The sequence below is a fragment of the Tursiops truncatus genome, chromosome 21, assembly GCF_011762595.2.
Source record: "Tursiops truncatus isolate mTurTru1 chromosome 21, mTurTru1.mat.Y, whole genome shotgun sequence".
NCBI classification, from domain to species: domain Eukaryota; kingdom Metazoa; phylum Chordata; class Mammalia; order Artiodactyla; family Delphinidae; genus Tursiops; species Tursiops truncatus.
In genome coordinates, this window is record NC_047054.1 from 11,139,337 (window position 1) to 11,160,326 (window position 20,990).

A 20,990-nucleotide genomic window follows, 5' to 3' on the forward strand; every position below is an offset into this window, starting at 1 on the left:
CTACAAGCAACTATATGCCAATAAAATTGACAACCTGGAAGAAATGGACAAATTCTTAGAAAAGCACAACCTTCCAAGACTGAACCAGGAAGAAATAGAAAATATGAACAGACCAATCACAAGCACTGAAATCGAAACTGTGATTAAAAATCTTCCAACAGACAAAAGCCCAGAACAAGACAGATTTGCAGGTGAATTCCATCAAACATTTAGAGGAAAGCTAACACCTATCCATCTCAAATTCTCCCAAAATACAGCAGAGGGAGGAACACTCCCAAACTCATTCTACAAGGCCACCATCACCCTGATACCAAAACCAGACAAGGATGTTGCAAAAACAGAAAACTACAGGCCAATATCACTGATGAACATAGATGCAAAAATCCTCAACAAAATACTAGCAAACAGAATCCACCAGCACATTAAAAGGATCATACACCATGATCAAGTGGGGTTTATCGTAGGAATGCAAGGATTCTTCAATATACACAAATCAATCACTGTGATACACCATATTAAAAAACTGAAGGAGAAAAACCATACGATCATCTCAGTAGATGCAGAAATTTTGCAGAATTTTGACAAAATTCAACACCCAATTATGATAAAAACTCTCCAGAAAGTAGGCATAGAGGGAACTTACCTCAACATAATAAAGGCCATATATGACAAACCCACACCCAACATCGTTCTCAATGGTGAAAAACTGAAACCATTTCCACTAAGATCAGGAACAAGACAAGGTTGCCCACCCTCACCACTGTTATTCAACATAATTTTGGAAGTTTTGGCCACAGCAATCAGAGACGAAAAAGAAATGAAAGGAATTCAAATCGGAAAGAAGAAGTAAAACTGTCACTGTTTGCAGATGACATAGTACTATACATAAAGAATCCTAAAGATGCTACCAGAAAACTACTAGAGCTAATCAATGAATTTGGTAAAGTAGCAGGATACAAAATTAATGCACAGAAATCTCTTGCATACCTATACACTAACGAAAAAAAATCTGCAAGAGAAATTAAGGAAACACTCCCATTTACCATCGCAACAAAGAGAATAAAACACCTAGGAATAAACCTACCTAAGGAGACAAAAGACCTGTATGCAGAAAACTGTAAGACACTGATGAAAGAAATTAAAGATGATACAAACAGATGGAGAGATATACCATGTTCTTGGATTGGAAGAATCAACGTTATGAAAATGACTATACTACCCAAAGCAATCTACAGATTCAGTGCAATCCCTATCAAACTACCAATGGCATTTTTCACTGAACTAGAACAAAAAATTTCACCATTTATATGGAAACACAAAAGACCCCGAATAGCCAAAGCAATCTTGAGAAAGAAAAACGGAGCTAGAGGAATCAGGCTCCTGGACTTCAGACTATACTGCAAAGCTACAGTAGTCAAGACAGTATGGTACTGGCACAAAAACAGAAATATAGATCAATGGAACAGGATAGAAAGCCCACAGATAAACCCACACACATATGGTCAACTTATCTTTGACAAAGGAGGCAAGAATATACAATGGAGAAAAGACAGCCTCTACAAAGAGTGGTGGTGGCAAAACTGGACAGCTACATGTAAAAGAATGAAGTTAGAACACTCCCTAACACCATACACAAAAAGAAACTCCAAATGGATTAAAGACCTAAATGTGAGGCCAGCCATTATAAAACTCATAGAGGAAAACACAGGCAGAACACTCAGTGACATAAATCACAGCAAGATCCTTTTTGACCCACCTCCTAGAGAAATGGAAATAAAAATAAACAAATGGGACCTAATGAAACTTAAAAGCTTTTGCATAGCAAAGGAAACCATAAATAAGACAAAAAGACAACCCTCAGAATAGGAGAAAATATTTGCAAACGAAGCAACTGACAAAGGATTAGTCTCCAAAATATACAAGCAGCTCATGCAGCTCAATATCAAAAAAACAAACAACCAAACCAAAAATGGGCAGAAGACCTAAATAGACATTTCTCCAAAGAAGACATACAGATTGCCAACAAACACATGAAAGGATGCTCAACATCACTAGTCAGTAGAGAAATGGAAATCAAAACTACAATGAGGTATCACTTCACACCGGTCAGAATGGCCATCATCAAAAAATCTACAAACAGTAAATGCTGGAGAGGGTGTGGAGAAAAGGAACCCTCTTGCACTGTTGGTGGGAATGTAAGTTGATACAGTCACTATGGAGAACAGTATGGAGGTTCCTTAAAAAACTAAAAATAGAACTACCATACAACCAGCAATCCCACTACTGTGCATGTACCCTAAGAAAACCATAATTCAAAAAGAGTCATGTACCACAATGTTCATTGAAGCACTATTTACAATAGTCAGGACATGGAAGCAACATAAGTGTCCATTGACAGATGAATGGATAAAGAAGATGTGGCACATATATACAATGGAATATTACTCAGCCATAAAAAGAAATGAAACTGAGTTATGTGTAGTGAGGTGGATGGCCCTAGAGTCTGTCATACAGAGCTAAGTAAGTCAGAAAGAGAAAAACAAATACCGTATGCTAACACATATATATGAAATCTAAAGAAAAAAAAAAGGTTCTGAAGAACCTAGGGGCAGGACAGGAATAAAGACACAGACGTAGAGAATGGACTTGAGGACAGGGGGAGGGGGAAGGGTAAGCTGGGACGAAGTGAGAGAGTGGCATGGACATATATACACTACCAAATGTAAAATAGATAGCTAGTGGGAAGCAGCCGGATAGCACAGGGAGATCAGCTCGGTGATTTGTGACCACCTAGGGGGATGGGATAGGGAGCATGGGAGGAAGACGCAAAAGGGAGGGGATATGGGGATATATGTATGCATATAGCTGATTCACTTTGTTATACAGCAGAAACACACCATTGTAAAGCAATTATACTTCAATAAAGATGTTAAAAAAAAAGCATTAATGAAAACATTTGATAATGAAACTTATGGCTTTTCTTTACAATTTAATTATTTGGGGGAGTTTGTTCTCAGTCCACAAAAGAGTTTTAAATCTTGACAAATATAATAGCACAAAACTAGCACAATGCAAAATGGTAAATCTAAATGTTCTAAATAATCTTAGTTTCTGCTGAGAAATTAATTTCCGCTGTTTTGTTTTATTTAAATCAAGCAGTTGTTCATTTTCTGACAACTCCTTTGCATTCAATCTAAGAGGGAATGACAAATTACTGTGCTTGTTTTATTTAATTTTTATATGGTTAGGGAATTCCATGGAAAATGTAAGTATTTGCAGAAATATAATGTATTGTAATATACAGTGAGTTAGACTATCTTAATGATACTGTGATCCAAGGATTTATGTGTATATGATGGTAAAACCAGCCCCCAAATCCTAGCAGTAAAATCACTAACTACAAACTCAAGATTTTTGTCTACGAACCAAGCTCAGTCGTTTAATACAGACACTAAAACAGCGTCACCTAATTTTTTAATACTGTGTTTGAATACATACATGACTACTGGGGTTTTATGCATGTATTTTTTTGTTTCTCTCTCTGTGTAGGTGTATGTGTTCTAACTGGGAAAAGAAATATAAGAAATAAATAAAGGAACCCTCCAAGAAAGACTTTGCAGCAAACTCTTAGCTCCCAGTTTCAGCACTTTTGTTGATGAACCGATCCTAGACGTCAAATGTTAAACCTGAAACCAGGAAATGAAGCAAGTGTAACAACCAAATTTGTTGTAGCACTCACCACGGCTTTCTTTATACAGAAAGACCCAAATAGAAGTTAAATCCCTCAAAAGGACCCTTTTCATCTTTTGGAAAATATAAACCCTACAGCCCTTGCTCTCAAAGCACTGTGGAACAACTTTCTACAAATAGAATGGGAATCCATTCTGCTAAGAAGGGTAAGTCACCACGATGATAATGGAAAATAAAATATTAAAGTTTTCATTCTTAAATATTATAACGATTGTTTGCTGCTTGCCAACCTGCAACTGTTATGGGCTTTGTTGCCATGGCGACGTGCTGCTAGTCCCCAGTATGTTAGGCAGAACGACTGTGGGCCCTTTGCAATTCAATCCAAGAATTATCCTGTTTCCTGGTGCAACAGGCATCAACCTTTTCAGTCCAGGAATTATCCTGTTTCCTGGTGCTGCTTTCATCAACCAATTCCTGCTCGTGCTCAGGGCTCTTGCTTCCCGTTCTTCTGAGACAATCTTCATCGTTCACACGAGTTGCACTAGAACATTTCCCTTCTCACATCTTCACAGGACTGGTCTCAAGGATGTCTGGGGGCGGGGTCAGGACAAAGTCTGGGGTCCCCCCTGCCCTCCTGTGCGAGCTCCTTACTCGCTTGCACTGCGTATGTACGAGACATTTGTATGTCGCCTGAAACCTCACAAGACTCATATGAGGAAGGCACTATATAGATTAGGAGCCTGAGGTCAGGAAGGACTAAGTAATTTGCCCAAAGGGACAAAGGAGGTTCCACATCGCCCGAGTTTTGGCCCTGATTCTTTTGAGTACCCCAAACTGCAAAATCGAACACAAAGGATCACTTTATCACTTTTGCAAAAATTCAAACAGCAGTGCACATTACATCTATTTCCTTGTGTCTGTAAATACATACACGTATAAAATAAGGCTCAAGCCTGATGACGGAAAAACTCCACGAGGAGAAGAAATGTCGGCAAATTTATTAATTACATCACATTTGCGGTTCTCTTCACAGGTTCATACATTTGCTTAACCTGGGCACTCCTGGGTTTGCTGTGTAGACAGGCATTTGGGGGAAAGATCCTGAGTTCAAACATTGCTACTATGAATGCACTACAGGCATTTCTAGTCTCCTGGTGGAATCTGTCATCACCCGGTGTTGCAGCAGGTGCTCTCCCAGAAATGTGAACCGCCTTTCCAGAACCTTAGAAATGCGCCCAGCATATGGAGTCAAGCTCCTAGCAGACCCCCGTAAGTCACCAGGTCACCAGAACAGGCAAACGTCCCGGGTGGCTGCTCCCACACAGGCACCGGCTCTCACACCGCCCCGGCCCTGCCGCGTGACCCCAGCCCTCCAGGGACTCTGCCCTGTGACTTACGCCTCTCCACGCGCCTGGGGTGCACCAACCACCCCACGAGTATCCCCCTCTCCCTCAGGCCCTCCTCTGAGTCTTAGCACCAACTTTCCCCATGAACAGTATGTGTCGCATTAAAATGACCTGTAAAAATGGTTTCTCCCTCCTAGTATCTTTGAGGTCAGGGGTTGCAGGTTATTCAGCTTGGAACATCGCACAGCACTTGCCACGGCACCTTATGTAAAATAAATCCTTCGCGTTTGTGGAAAGAAGAAATAAAGGCCCGGGAGAAAGGAGGGAAAGAGCAGGAAAAGGAGAGAGATTCCTGGACAGTGACGGAGCCCATTCGACACAGCACAGGCCGCCTGGCGGGGAGCCCTGTCCCCCCGACGACCTGCAGAGCTCAGCGCCCAACACCCTGCCCTGGGGCTGAGTCGGGACGGGGACCTGCTGTCTCTCTGCAGGATGCGCGTTGGGCGGGCTGAGCCCGGCTTCTGCCTCTGCCTCCTTGGGCCATTGCCTGGTGTGCGCGCGAAATCATAAACGCATCTGCGTCTGCACATTCATGACCTCACAGCAGGCCAGAATCTAAACCAAAACAAGCCTCCGCTAGCTCTTCCAGCCCAGGCCTCCGTTCAGAGGGAGTGGGTCCCCGCAGAGAGGCCCAGGGCCCCTCCGAGGGGCTGCAGGGCGCTTCCCGGGGCCCCTGCACAAGCCCACGTGCTGAGCGCGGCTCCCCGACAGGATTAAGTCTGAAAGGTCCGAGCGATGAGGCGGATCAGATGTGACTTTACTGTCGGACACAAACAACCGGTGCGCTGAGCCCTCAGGAAACGTTGTATTAGGATGAGTCGTACACGAGCAAATACATTGCCCCATGTGCAAACAGTGTAAATTCTTTCATGTGTTTTTTTTTTTGTTTGTTTGTTTTTTTGCGGTACACGGGCCTCTCACTGTTGTGGCCTCTCCCGTTGTGGAGCACAGGCTCCGGACGCGCAGGCTCAGCGGCCATGGCTCACGGGCCCAGCCGCTCCGCGGCATGATGGGATCTTCCTGGACCGGGGCACGAACCCGCGTCCCCTGCATCGGCAGGCGGACTCTCAACCACTGCGCCACCAGGGAAGCCCCCTCTCGTGTGTTTTTAGTAGAATATTCTTAGTGTGCCATCTTGTACTGAGGGTATTAAAACTAACAAAACCTGTGCTGTGTGATCACTTTGCGTCCGGGTATAAAAGGAGCTTGTGTTGAGGACACGTCGCAGCCAAGACGACGCGGCCCAGCGTGCTTTCAGCTACCTGCCTCTGGAACGTGCTGTGTGGACACCGCCCGAGAAGCCAGCTCTCCCGGGAGAGTCTGTGCCACAGGCAAGTGCCTGGACCTCACCCAGAGTGGACAGCTCTGCTCTGCACACCCGTCCCAGGCTGGTCCCCATCGGCCCCTTTCCCTCCGCGGCTGCGAGCCTGTCAGGAAGCTCACACAAAATGCAGGGTTTTCCATCCTCCGTGGACCTAACGAATCAAGGTCTCTGAGAATGTGCACTTCAAACCAGTTCCTGAGAAACCATCCAGGCTTTTCAACACATGTGTGTTCTTAGATGTTGTTACGTGTAACAGTGAAAAATGTTGAAGCAATTTAAAGATCAAGAATAGGAGCAACAGGGACTTTCCTGATGGTCCAGTGGTTAAGACTCTGAGCTCCCAATGTAGGGGGCACGGGTTCGATCCCTGGTCGGGGAACTAGATCCCACATGCCACACGATGTAGCAAAAAAACAAAAAAAGACAGAAAAAAGAAAAGAATAGGGGACAACAGGGAACTCTACTCAATAGTCTGTAATAACCTATAATGGAAAAGAATCTGAAAAAGGATATATATATATACCTGTATAACTGAATCACTGCTGTACACCTGAAGCTAACACAACATCACAACACTGTAAATCAATTATACTCTAATAAAAATTAAAGAAAGAAAAAAGAATAGGGGACAGAGTTGGAAAAAATCATTACAGGGACATGAAATACTCCTAGGTATTAAACTCATATAGTATAATAACACTTAAAACAGCTGCACTTATAAGTTACAATTTATGATTCATGTTTAAAAGTTGGTTAAAACCCTAGGCACACCACAAACTCAAGTTTGTTCTCTGAAGGTGTAAGTCCAACGTGCGTGTGTACACTCGTGTGTGGCGTGGCCGTGCGGGTCTGGGTCTGCGTTCGCCTGTCACACGGAGTGGGTGTCATACAGCCTCGGTGACTGGTTATTTCAGGGGTTAAATATATATGGGGTCACAGTGCATGTTCTTCTTCTACATGTCCTGCATTTCCCAAAGTAAACATTATTTATACAACTGGAGAAAAAAGCACAATGAATTTAACTTTAACAAACAAAGGAGAAAAAGGTAAGTTCTATCCTCATGGGATATTAAATAAGGAGTTTAGAAAGATGTCCAAACTTCTCTTGCTGGCTGGATACTTCTAACTGGGATATGTTTACATGGCGGGACCCTGGGTGGGAACCACGGGGAAGAATATGTCCGTATCTCAAAGGCACTGAAATTATAGAGGCAGAAGAGGCCTTCATACTTAGCATTTAAATTTCTAATACTGCTCACAATGTTACCATACATTTTTTTCCTAGTAGCTTAAGAGACAATGAATATAAAATCTTTATGGTATAAAAACTCAGAGAGACACTCAATAGTTTTTTAACAAATTACTGATGACATCCTCCTCAACATCTTTCCCCAGGACATATTTATGGGAATTTATCCTAAAATGGGAGGTAACTTCTCAATGACAGACACGTCACTTTGTCAATCTCTTATCAATCTCATTCTGAAAATTCTGTAATTTACTGTATTTCCTGGAAAACTTTTCCTGAGTTCCAATTGTGACTCAAACGGTAGTATCATGGCTATTTTTTTGTTTCTCTCCCCTGTAGACAGCCGATGTTGTTTTAATACAGTTGTGGAAATCACTTACTCACAGTTATAGACACACTGAGTTTTAAAGAGAGAGAGTACCCAGGGGAATAGCTCATTTTAAGGAAGAAAATAAAGACCCATGAGGGGAAGGAGTTGATCCAGGACCTTTGGCTTCAGTGGCAGGAGCGTGGACAAAGCTAGACCGTTTGATGCCCTGTCTGGTCTTGGACGCCCGTTATCTTGGAGCCCAAATCAAGCATATTGTTCCTACCCAACGAATCTGACCCAACCAATGACCCAAAGTGTGTGGCCCAAGTAAACAAGCCAAGTACTCATCACTGTACTTTCTGGTTAGAAATCATTTCAAGCGGAAAGTGCGTGTACTGTCATGCATCCCCGCGTCTGTCGCGGGGATAATCTTGGGTCCCCGTTGGCTGGCAGAGAGTAAGCGTAACTGCGCAGACAAGCCTTGTTACCGCAAGGAAGCAAGTTTTAAAATCAGCCGTTATGACACCACGAGAGGCCCAGCTCAGAACAGAGAGAACAACGGCTTTGTAGTCAGAAGGCAGTGCAGTCAAATTCTACCTTCTCTATGTACTTCCTGCTGAACCAGGACAATTCCCTAGTTTCTGTGGGCCTTCGTGTCCCCATATGTAACATGGAGACAACAAATAACCTCACAGGATGTGGGGTTGAGGGAGAACACACTTCAGACACATTCTGAGCAATCTTTGTACGTTACACACACGTTCCTACTTAAACCTCACGCCAGTTCTATCAGGGAGGTTTTTCTTTGCAGATTAAGAACCTGAGGCTTAGGTACTTGGAGAAATTCCCTGGGCCAAACAGTTTCCAGCTGACACTCTAACCCAGGCAGGTAGGCGCCAGAAAAGCACTGTAACCACGCTGAGTCCATCCCTGCACACCTTAAGGCTCTACAATGTTCAAGCACAAAGGAAAGATTATCATCTCCTTACACAAGACAGACATGTAGATCTGTGGACTAAATCCGAGAGCCCAAAATATAAATCATTACAAGAGATTTTCAACAAGGCTGCCAAGACCATTCACTGGGGAGAGAATTGACTTTTCAACACATGAACCTGGGACAACTAGATTTCCACACATAAAAAGAAGTTGGATCCCTGCCTCAGGCCATATGTAAAAATTAACTGAAAATGGATTGTAGACCTACATCTAAGAGCTGCAACCACAAAACTCTTAAAATAAAGCATAGGAGTAATTCTTTGTGGCCACAGATTCGGCGATGTTTCCTTAGGTATGACACAAAACGCACAAGTGACAAAAGACAGAAATAGGTAAATTGGACTTCATTAAAATTCAGAAGTCTCGTGCTGCAAATATACCATCAAGAAAGTCAAAAGAGGGCTTTCCTGGTGGCTCACTGGTTAAGAATCCGCCTACCAATGCAGGGGCCACGGGTTCGAGCCCTGGTCCAGGAAGATCCCACATGCCACGGAGCAACTAAGCCCGTGCGCCACAACTACTGAGCCTGCGCTCTAGAGCCTGTGAGCCACTACTACTGAGCCCTCACACCACAACTACTGAAGCCTGCACACCTAGAGCCCATGCTTCACAACAAGAGAAGCCACCGCAATGAGAAGCCCGCACACCGCAACGAAGAGTAGCCCCCACTCGCCACAATTAGAGAAAGCCGGTGCGCAGCAACGAAGGCCTAACACAGTCAAAAACAAGAAAGAAAAAGAAAGTCAAGAGACAACTCTCAAAATAGGAGAAAATATTTGCAAATTATAAACTGATAAGAAACTTGTATCCAGAATATATCAGTTGTCTTTACAACTCAATAAGAAAAAGACAAATACCCAATTTCTTTTTTTTTTTAACCCAATTTCTTAAAATAAGCAAAGGATCTGAATGGACATTTCTCCAAAGAAGATATACAAGTGGCCAATAAGCACATGAAAAGATTCTCAGCATGATTATCCGTCAGGAAAATGCAAGTTAAAACTACAAACAGATACCTCTGTACACTCATAGGATGTCTGCAACAAAGGAGACAGATAATAACAAGTGTTGACAAAGATATAGAGAACCCTCGTGCTTCGCTGGTGGGGATGCAAAATGGTACAGCCACGTGGGAACCAGCTATGGGTTCCGCGGCGTTAGGGTTACCATATGACCCAGCAATCCCTCCTAGATTTATACCCAAGAGAAGAGAAATCATAGGTCCACATACATATTGTTCACAGCAGCATTATCCAAAATAGCAAAAAAATGGAGACAACACAAAGGTCTATCCACTGAAGAATAGATAAATAAAACATGGTACATCCATACCATGGGATATTATTTGGCAATTAAAAAGTACTTATCGGTCCTAAAACACAGGTGAAACTTGAAGCCTTGCTAAGTGAGAGAAGTCATACCAAAGACCACCTAGAACATAATTTTTTATATAAGATGCCCCATATAGGCAAATGTTCAGAGCCAGAAGGTAGGTTATCAGTTGCCAGGAGCTGAGAGAGGAGAGAACGGGCAGCACCTGCTAACGCAGACGGCTTTCCTCTGCAGGTGATAGCACCTGTTCTGGAAAGAGAGCTGTGGTGGCTGCCACCTCGGCGGGGAGACTGGAACCTGCTGAACTGTGTATCTGAGTGAAGTTTACAGTCTGTGAATTACATCTCGGTGCAACCGTTTTCAAAACCTTATATACTGCTGTAATAGAGCAGAAACAGATGCACACGGGCTTTCCCAGCCGAGTGTTCACCCAGTGACTGCTCACTGTGGCCAAGGCACCGACACCTGGGCGTCCAGGTGAACCACAAGGTCAGCAGAGGACCAATAACCCGCACACCCCTGGTCCTCGGGCATCTCTTGTGCATCAGGGCTTGAAGGAGGTTACCGTGCACTTACAATTGTGAAACCCCATACACGGCCAGAAGCTGATGTGAAGTGGACAGTCCACAAACCCACTCACCCACACTCACACGCACGCGTGTGCTAACACCTGTCACGTGGGATTCCGGGTCACCGAGATGGAGAAAACATGCTCACATCACGTAAAAAATCACCAAAACGCCCACATTTGAGTATATTATTACTTGGGCCTTCTCTGGTTAATTTTTTAGCAGAGGACGTTTCATTCAGCCAATTCCAAGGACACACGCACACCTGCAAAGTCATGTACACAGAGGGCTGGGGGCTGGCTGGGGGCTGGCTGGGGGTTTAGGTCACAAATTCAAATCTGAAGAAGCAGCAACTTCCAGCCAAGAGGTAACACAGAATGAGACACACATTTTGACATTCTTGATGAAAAATAGCAAAGCCAATGTTTTTATACCGTCCAGAGTCCATTCAGCAAACGAGAGACTGCATTAGGGGCAGAGCAAAAATGAAACCACTAGGGAAATAAAGGTAATTAAACTCACATTATGCCTCAAAAATAATGTTTCTGTTAATAACCACCTGGCTTTATTCTATTTACCACCAATTTACCAGACCGGGCAGCTTCCATACTGCTGCGCTGCTTTTTGTAACTTTTAATAGAAAAATCTGCAGTAAAATCGAATAGCCTATTTCTTCCCTTCCTGAGCTACTCCCTCCTTCTCTAGTCAAACCCAAAGCGCGTTTACGTCTTGCATCCCTTCACTTTGAAATAAATAACTGGGACGCAGGCACCGAGAAGCTGGACCACGGATGCAGGGCTAATGCTCACCACTGTGCAGACATCCCGGGCCGACTCGGGACGCTCCCTCCTCTCACGATATTTACCGAGCGCTTATTACCTGCCAGGCCCTCTTCTGTGCGCTGGACAGAAAAGGCAACAAGGCAGACAGCCCAGCCCGCGGAGCTGATGTTCTATTGAAGGAAGCAAGGAACGGAACAAATATGTTCACCTTTTTGTGGGGAGAAAAGAGGAGAAAGTGGTTTAAGTCTTGGGCCTTTGACACACTAGAGACCGTGTCAAATGGAGATAAAGGCACCGAAATGTAAAGTAGGGAAGGCGGCAATGAGGCAGGCGGGGGCACGGGTGACCCCCGGGTCACGGGAACAGGGAAGTGCTCGGGCTTGAGAATGTGCGTGGAGACCGGCGAGCCCAGGGCTGGGGGCACAGGAGAAGGAGGTGGCCACGAGGTCCGGCCTGTACGGGGGTGCGGACCCTGTGAGTAAGCCTGTGGGCCTCCTGGGGCATTTGGTTTTTCCAGCGAGTGAGCCGGGAACCCTGGGTTTACTGGAAGGAGAGTTTAGTTGTCCTGTGTCTGGAGGGTCCCTGGGGCCGCTGGGGTGAGCGCTAAGGAGGGTTAACCCTGAGGCGGGGGGGGGTGGGGGGAGGCCAGGGCAGCGGGCGGGTGGCAAGGACGCAGCCTGGAAGCCCCAGCAGGGGAGGTGGCACTGGGACGCCGGGCGTGCACTGAAATTAGACCAGGATGTGCCGAGGGACGCGGTGGGGGACGTCAGAGTCCAGGGCAACCCCGAGTGAGTCACTGAAGCTGGACGCTCAGGGCCTCAGGAGTGGCCTTGGAAGGGGACGTGGGTGTGGACTGCATGACGCGGTTTAGGCGTGACGCAGCTGGACGTGTCTCACCGAGTGAGGAAGTTGGTGGAAAAGAGGAGAAGAGAGAGGCAGGTGCCGAGCCCGAGGGGCAGAGCCCAGAGAGACCGGAGCGTAGCAAGGGGCGGCCGGGATGGAGGGGGAGCCCAGGGGGTCCCCAGGGGGTCCCGGGATCCGAGGGAGGCCTGTGGGGACCAGGGGTCACCGACGGTGTCAGACGGCGATGGACCGAGAATGGGCGGGTTTGACAGCCTGGAGGCCGCAGGGCCCCTGCCCTCTGTGCAGTGAGGTTGCCTGAGCAGAAGAAGGAGGTGGTGACCCCCTGAACGAGCAGAAGGACGGGGGAAGCATCGTCAAGAGAGATCCTTAAAGACGGAGAAACGTCAGCACCCCCTTGCTTCGACAGGATGCCTTGCACACGCACAGGCGACAGGGGCGCATCCTTGGAGCGTGGCCCAGTGGGGACCTGCGGGGGACGCGAGCAATCCCGGGGTCGCCGTAAGGCCGGGGTCACGCGGGTGGAGTGAGGCCCATCTGCGCAGCCCCGCTTCTCCTCCACCTCGTGCGGCCGCGGGGCGGGTACGGGTGCCGGCGAGACAGGGGCAGAGTTTGTGGGCTGGGATGCTGCCACGTGAGCAGGACAGACCCAGAGGCGGGCAGGGTGGTCTGCGATCACGGGCACTGCTGTCCTTCTGCCATCTCGATACTCCATTTATCCGGGATGACACTAAGTGACAATTATTTAACGGTTTGCTGTATTTCAGGTTTTAAGGCGACCAGCTCATCTCGACAAAATTGTAAGGAGCCCCTACTCTTGGCAAAGTGCCGGTGGGAAAGGGGGACAGAAGACAGACCAGAGTCCTCCCTGCGTAAGCTGAGAATCCAGCAGGGGGACCACGAACTACAGACCGTGAAACAGGGTAACCAGACGGTCACTGCTCCACAGGATGCCCGTGGGCCAGCGCGCCATCCTAGGGGCTTCAAGAAAAACGTGGAGCAGACAACCCGCGGTGTCACCACAGACCCTCCAGCCGAGGCCATCTCCTCTCCCCAGCCGCTGCCTCTCGGCCACCCGCTGCACAGAAGCCGCACCACGTGCAGTCTTGTCCTCATTACTTCATTGCCCCGCCCCCGCCGTCACCCAGTCTCTCTCAAAGGAGAAGATGCGCCCTGACGAGGCCGCGCCCATCCCCTCGGGCCGGCTCCGTCTGGTTGATTTATCTGAGGCGCAGATGTGGGCGCGTTGCTATTTGATAAAGTGACGTGTTTTGGTCTCTCTTCCCCTCACACCTGGTCTAAGAGCACGTGGACCTGCCCGTCCTTCACTGACAAGTAGCCACACGTCCTACTCTACCTTTCTGGTTTCCACCACCTCTGACCGACACCTTCACCATCGTCCCTCTGCAAACTGTCGCCTCCCGAGAGTCCCCTGCAGCACCGCGGCTGGAGTTACCTTCACAGATCCCCAAACCGACCAGCACTGTCAGGGCTGGGGAGGGGGCCCCGACACGGCGTCTGTCTGTCTGTCTGCAATGCTCTCCCGTCCGTCAGTGCAGGAAACTGGCACACGTTCCCAGATCCCTGGAAAGCAGCCCGTCTCCGTGTTTCCTCTGACCCCGCAGGCAGAATCACAGAAGCTTCTCCGGTCCTGGTGGCATTTCTGACGCACCCCATCAACTACCATGATGGAGGCATGAGTTACGTCCACGCGTCCGTCCTCTCCACGCTCTGCCCGGGCGGGAGAGCTGTGTGCCGGGCTGTTGCGGTGGCAGGTGCCCCATCGAGGCCGCTGTCCCAGGCTGAGTGGCCCCTGGTGGTTTCCTCCCCGCCATTTCCCACGTACACCTTTGGGTGACACCAACCCCAGGTACGGCTTCCCCCCAGCATTCACTTTTACAAGATAAAGATAATAAGTACTTTGATAGAGATTCAAGGTCAGAAATTAAATCCTGTGCAGCCTCCGAGTCCTCGGGAGCGTTTCCCAAAAACTCTCAGGAATCCAGCCTGGACCCGCTTTCTGCAGGGGCCACGTGTTCCAAGCATCGGGGCCTCGACCCTGGTGCGCGTGCAGTCCACACGGACACCGGGCTCCACGCGTGCTGTGGGGAGGCGGCAGCGGGGCTCCAACCTCTGGCCAGACGAGGCCTGCGTGGTGGGCAGGACCCCCGACAACAGCGGACGGAGTCAACCTGCAGAGGCGACGCCCACTGGGCTAACACTGGGCTCCCCCGCCGTGGCCTGGCCACCTCCGTGTCCAGCGTCCGGTGCGAGGACCGCCACAGAGCCCCTCGCCGACAGGTCTGGTCTTGTGCTCTACAGCAGGTGGACGGCCCCATCTAGGGGACACACACGTCCTGGCTGGCAGCTCTCGGGGGAGCTCCTTCTGGCACCCACACCAGGCCAGGGGAGAGTGGTCACTCTGGGAAGAGGCTGTCATCGGAGATTCTCCTCTCTGCTGCCAGTGGCCAGGGGCACCTACGGCAGAGGTGGGAGGCCCGTTGCCTTGGGGCCGATGACAGCAGAGACGATGGCAGGAGGAAACCCCTCCCGTCCCCACCATCATTCGTCCCTCACCGGACACTTCCCGGCACACGACCACCCTCCTACTTTCAGGGCAGGCCCAGCATTTAGGCCACAGCTTGCAACTCTGAAGCAAAAGCCAGAAGCGGTGGAAGGGTTGGTCCCCGTATGTCCACAATTCTAATCAGCTCAGCACTGATTTTTCTGTGTTGTCATCGTCAGCATCACCATCACGCCCTGGTTTTTTGCTCCACCCCAGACAAGACGTGGCTTTAAAAAAAAAAAAAAAGGGAACCCTCTTAGCACACTGACAGCAGCAAGGTGTGATGTGAAAACGTGCAAAAATGTTCCAGGAACCACAAGGGTCATGTGACGCCCCAAGTACAGCCATGAGAGGGTCAGTTGAGCTGGGTGAACGCCCACCATCTCCGGGGCCCCGAGCCATGCTGGCGAACCCTCCAGGACTGCAGTCCTCACTCAAATGAGGAGAAAGGCTGGCGTCACTGCAGCGAAAGGAAAAGACACCTGCGTGTCAGGACCGGGGTCAGTGCCAGGTCTGCACGTGAGGCCAGCTGCCAACCACGCGTGCAGGGCTGCAGCCAGAGCAGGTCTGAGTCCCGGTGGGCGTGGAGGGACAGAACACGTGAGGCAGGTGCTAACCGGGCTCCTTCAGGAAGTGCGTGCTCAGAGCCCAAACACGCGGCAGACCCCGAGTTAATAAGACCACAGTGCCTGACCCCAGGGTTTCCAGAATGAAGGATAACGAGATGGGTTTGACGTGATGACCTTGATGCCACCATGAAACAAGGCTTCCGTTCCTTAGAAAGATCAGGTCAACAGGTGCTAATGTTGATCCTGTTTTATTTCCCCAAATTTAAATGATCCTACAGTTATATTTTGCATTCCAATTTTATTTAAAATTAACCATATCAAGGGTCAAGGATAGATACATGCCCTAAAGAAAAAGGAAGAGGATTCTGCACCGTTCCCCAGATCCAGCAAAAATTCAAAATGCATCCTCCGCCTGTAACAGGAAGTAACTGAGGCAGAAGTCTGGGTGCATCCTACGCACTTTATTCATGGCAGCATCCTGCACCCATCCGGAAGTACCTCCCAGATCACACGGGCCGCGACCGGGCTGAGATCCATCCCAGGAGGAAAGGCTTCTCTTGCTCTCCGGTCGGGATGCCGTGAGCAGCTCCCTGCTGGGCTCACGCGGTCACTGTCCCCAGGCCGTCCTGACACTGGGTGTCTCCACAGGGATGAGCCCCACCCAGAGCACACCTGCCCATTTTACAGATGAGGACATCAGGGCTGGAACGGAATTTCTGGAAAATCACAGACACTTATTCACCTTCAGATCTTTCCACCAGGTCAAGGTCATCAGGCCTCTTAAAGGCGTGAGAATTGTGTGTAGCTCGAGACGGACACACACCAGCCTCTCAAAGGGACAGAGACCCTGAGAAGCCTGCAGGCACGTGGCGACACAAACATGGGTCCTCAGACCTTCTTACGAAACAGTCCCATTTTCTGAGAAACAACTGAGTTTCCAGCGGACAAACGTCGGGTTGTGGCTCCGCGTGCAATCCTTCCCGCCCACGAGGTAGTGCTGACCCTCACCTATTTTCAGATTGGGCTGCAGTTCTGTTATTCCTTCGAAGCCCCTAATTTCATACAGAAATGGAGGCCACAGGGAAGAAAGCTGAGAAATGAAACCACGAACCAGAGAGGGCTTTTAATTGACCCAAGTTAGCAAACTCGTAACAGACTTACTTCCTGAGAATTACTGCTAACTTTCAATCGTTATTTATTTCCCTAAATGTTATTTAAGAATTATCTCATTCTGCCACTCAGTTTCCAATTTGGTGTCTAGCAGAGGTTCCTCCAGGGGATGTGAAAATCGTAATTTCATGGGAGGCTGAGGGCGTTTTTCTCGTATCTTCAAGTTCAGGGAGCTGTCCTGAGTGCTGGCAGGACAGGAAACCTCAGACCCAGGGCCCTGGGGTCATTCTCGAACAGAACTCCCCAGAACCGAGCCCACCGGTCCTTAGAGGGAAAGAATTACCTGGCATACTCATCCCAACAGTTATTATAACTCCACTGAGCAATGGATGGAGGACCCGGGCTCTCCATCCGTACAGGCTCTGCCTCTACCAACCCAGGCACACGGATGTACCTACGGTCCACCTAACACGATACCCTTTCCACGGATGCACACGCGGTCCACCTAACACGATACTCTGTCCACGGATGCGCACGTGGTCCACCTAACACGATACCCTGTCCACGGATGCACACGCGGTCCACCTAACATGAGATCCTGTCCACGGATACGCACGTGGTCCACCTAACACGATCCACTCACAGCTCGTAAGCACACGAACCAGGCAGTCAGGCGGCCTCTGCAGGCCCCACGGCGGGTTCCCTGGCCCTGAAGCAGCCCGCATGGCTATGCGCACTGGAAACTCGCCACCTTGCTGTCTGCAAGGCCTCCGCTTAGACCAGTGGTTCTCAGCTGTGGTCACCAGACTGGCACCTGGGCACCGCCTGCGAACTCACCAGAAATGCACCCGCTGTGCCACCCCCTGGACCTACTGAATCAGCAAGTCTGGCGGGCGGGAGGGAGGGTTGTGAGTTGCCTGAGTGACAGTGAGATCTTCCGGTGAGTCTGAGGCCACTAGTGTCTGTCGGACCAGCAGGACAGCATCAGCTTGAATATTTCAGTGGCCTCAGAAGTTTCCAGAAGCCAGGTTTGTGTGTTTCTCTTTGGTTAAACTTATAGGAGAACAGCTCTCCAAGAAGCCAGCTGCTGCTCACTAAGCAACACACGCAGCTTCCAGGAACTGCAGGTGCTTAAAACACTGCTTTTGTCGTGTGCAAAAGTGCACCCACTAACGAGCCCTTCGAGAATAACACGCACGGGATCCCCGAAACCCTCGCAGACACAGTCCCGTCTCTCCAAGACATCGGGGAGAATACCACCCACTTCAATCCACGAGAGCCAGGCCCTGCTGGGCTCCGGGGGGCAGCGGTCATGGAGAGAGCCCCCCGGCAGCCTGACAATCAGATAAGAGGAGGGACAACGCTGGCCCCCAAGGATGGGCCTGTCGCTCTACTGAGGGGTTTGAATAAGAGGTGTAGTTTGGATTAGACAAAAGCTTGAAGACAGGCTTGCAAAAGGGCAGTAAGTAAAAAGGGAGCAGCAGGGGCAGTCGGGTGGGAGGGAGGGCGGGAGGGACCCTGCACCCCAGGGAGGTGGTGCCCCGAGCCCACGGGCGCTTCCTCACTCCTTCATCCTCAAGGGGGCCCAGCTCGTCCACCTGCCCAGGCTGAAAACACACCATGTTGGGTGACTCTTCACGGAGTCCAAGTCCAGCCAGCTGGACACAGCACAGGGTGCCAGATGCTCCCTGGCATCTTCAGGGGCCCCATCGGGAAGATTGAGGAGGAGAAGCCGAGCCCGAGCGGCCCCAGGAGGAGGTGACGACACCCAGTGTCCAGCAACAAGGCGCTGCCCCCAGACGTAACGGAGGGTAAAGAATCGCCCGCCGTGATTTCCGAGGGCACTTACGTGGAACACGTTACTGCACTTTTTTACTTCCTTTCACCGTCCCAGGCCCATCTCTCTCGATGGCCTCCCGGCTAATGTCACAGCCTCTGGCACGTCCCCTTCACTCTGCCGGCCCCTCCCAGCCAGAGTGACCCCCAAGAACCCAGCCCCTCCTCCCCGTACAAAACAGGCACCGAGCACCCAGCTCTCTATTAACCTGCCAGGCCCACGTCCACAGCTTCCTTGGGTGCCCAGGGAACTGTTCCGAATCCCCGGGTACCTGCCTTCCCTCCACAGACGAAGCGAGAGCCCCGTCCCCCCAACACACCTGAGTAACTCACGGTTGCTGCTGAGCACACCTGTCCAGCCCGAGACCAGGCGCGCGGGCTCCACGGCACAGGGCACCCGCTGTGTGGTGGTCCTGGCGTCTAGCGTCCTGTCTACCCATCTCCAGAACAAACGCGGGAACGTGCAGGGAGGGCAATGAGACAGCGTGTTGATGAGCAACCTCAGATCTGACTCCCAGGTTCAGGCTGAGTCTCTGGGCTTCGCTCACCTGCCCTCCTCCCAGTAACGTGGAGCTGAGTGGCCCGGCCCACGTGCCTGCCGTGAGGGTCCCGTTCATCATTTCTGTCACTGGCCGCTGGGCGCACAGCCTGGAGCTCAGAGGGGGCTGGCAGTCCGAGGTCCGCTGCCATGCGTGCGGGCGGGGTGCTGAGAGGTGCCCCCCAAGCCCGCCCCTCTGCTCAGCTAAGTCACCTGCCAGTCCGTCACATGCTCACAGCCTGGCAGTCCTTGTCTCCTCAAAGGCAGCCTGATGGCCACGAGGACACCGGCGCTCAGGACAGAACACGCGACGCAGATGAAGGCATCGTGATGTTTTATTTATCTTGAAAATCACGCCCAAATACACAATTGTGAACAATACTTTCATTCAGTTTTTGAGGCCCAAGCCATAAATGCATTGGTCCTTAAAGCGACGACACTCCGGTGGCAAAGGGATGCTTCAGAGACAAGCACAAGACCATCACCCTTCTCCAAAGACAAGGCTCTCTCTCCACTCTCGGGAGGGATTTGTGGTTTAACCTGAGGAGGAACTGACTCCAATACTGAGAAGTGGTCCCTTCCCGTCCACGTCCAGCGTCTGGCTTCTCAGATGTGGTGAAATCTTCTAGCACACAGCCACCTAAAAAGAAACCCGGATCAGAAGACGTTTCCATCAGCAAAACAAAGTAGTCCTGAGAGCTCGCACTCCCCGGGTGTTCTAATGTGTACTCAGCATATCAAGGTCGTTTTCACCAGGTCTGGCATGGAGTGACGCCTTTGCTCAGTTAGGAGACACGTGGGTCGTGCTGAGCCCCTAACAGGAGAGCATCTCCGGGTCCAGGTACCTGCTGCTCCCACCGCAGGGCAGCCGGGAAGTGCCCGGGCGTTGCCCTCACACTGCCACCCCGCCCAGGCTACAGAAGCTACAGCTGCCGCCGTTTTCCATAAATGAGCTAAACACGATGCCGGCCCGTGCTGACTGAAGCCGGCCAAATGCCCCAGAGGCAGAGGTCTTTTCAGAAGTGCAGGCACTTTTACAGACATTACTTAAATCACACGCTGGACACAGACTAAAATCATCGCTCAGCAGGGATGAGAGTCCCTGGGGCCTCATCGGAGGGCAGAAATTCCAAGTCAATGGGCAAACTTGCTTCTTTAGCATTAAAGATCCAGGTTTGGAAACGGTGGCCATCAGTGAATTCATTTCTAGTGGTAATGGACTACTTTAAAAGGATTGTTTTTAAATGTAGTGGAGAAATCTTCTAAGCATCATAATGATTTTTATTTTTTTGGTAAAATTATCCTTAATAAAAATGGACTCATTCAAACATTTCCATCCTTTTGCATTAATGCTGTCTCTGAAAGGGATCATAGATTTCTGTGTGTGTTGAAAATGACCTCAGAAGGACACTTCAGAAAACTCTGAGTGCCGGACCCAAGGGTGCTCGGCCGGTCGGTGGGACTGGCCAAACGGGAGGGCCTGACTGGGCCACCTGACTCGTAGAAAAAGACGCCTCCTGGCGCTTCCACCTCCCTGGTGCCCGGAGAAGTCACGATGCCCCCTTGCTGCCTTGGTTTCCTGGGATTTCTGCAAAGGAAGCCGAATCTGTCCTATACTCGGCGAGGCACAGGCTGCATTCTGACACAGCACTGGGGCATGTCTGACGTGACAGCAGCATGTGCTGAGGAAACAGCAGCGGGCGGGGGGCTCTGAAAACAGAGGAGACGGAAGACCCCCCCACCCCGCCTTGAGGGAAAGTAGCTTTTCTTAAAATCGTTATTATTTTTTAAACAACAAAAACAACTTACCATGTCCAGGAGGCCGCGTGGATCCGGTGGAGGGTCAGGC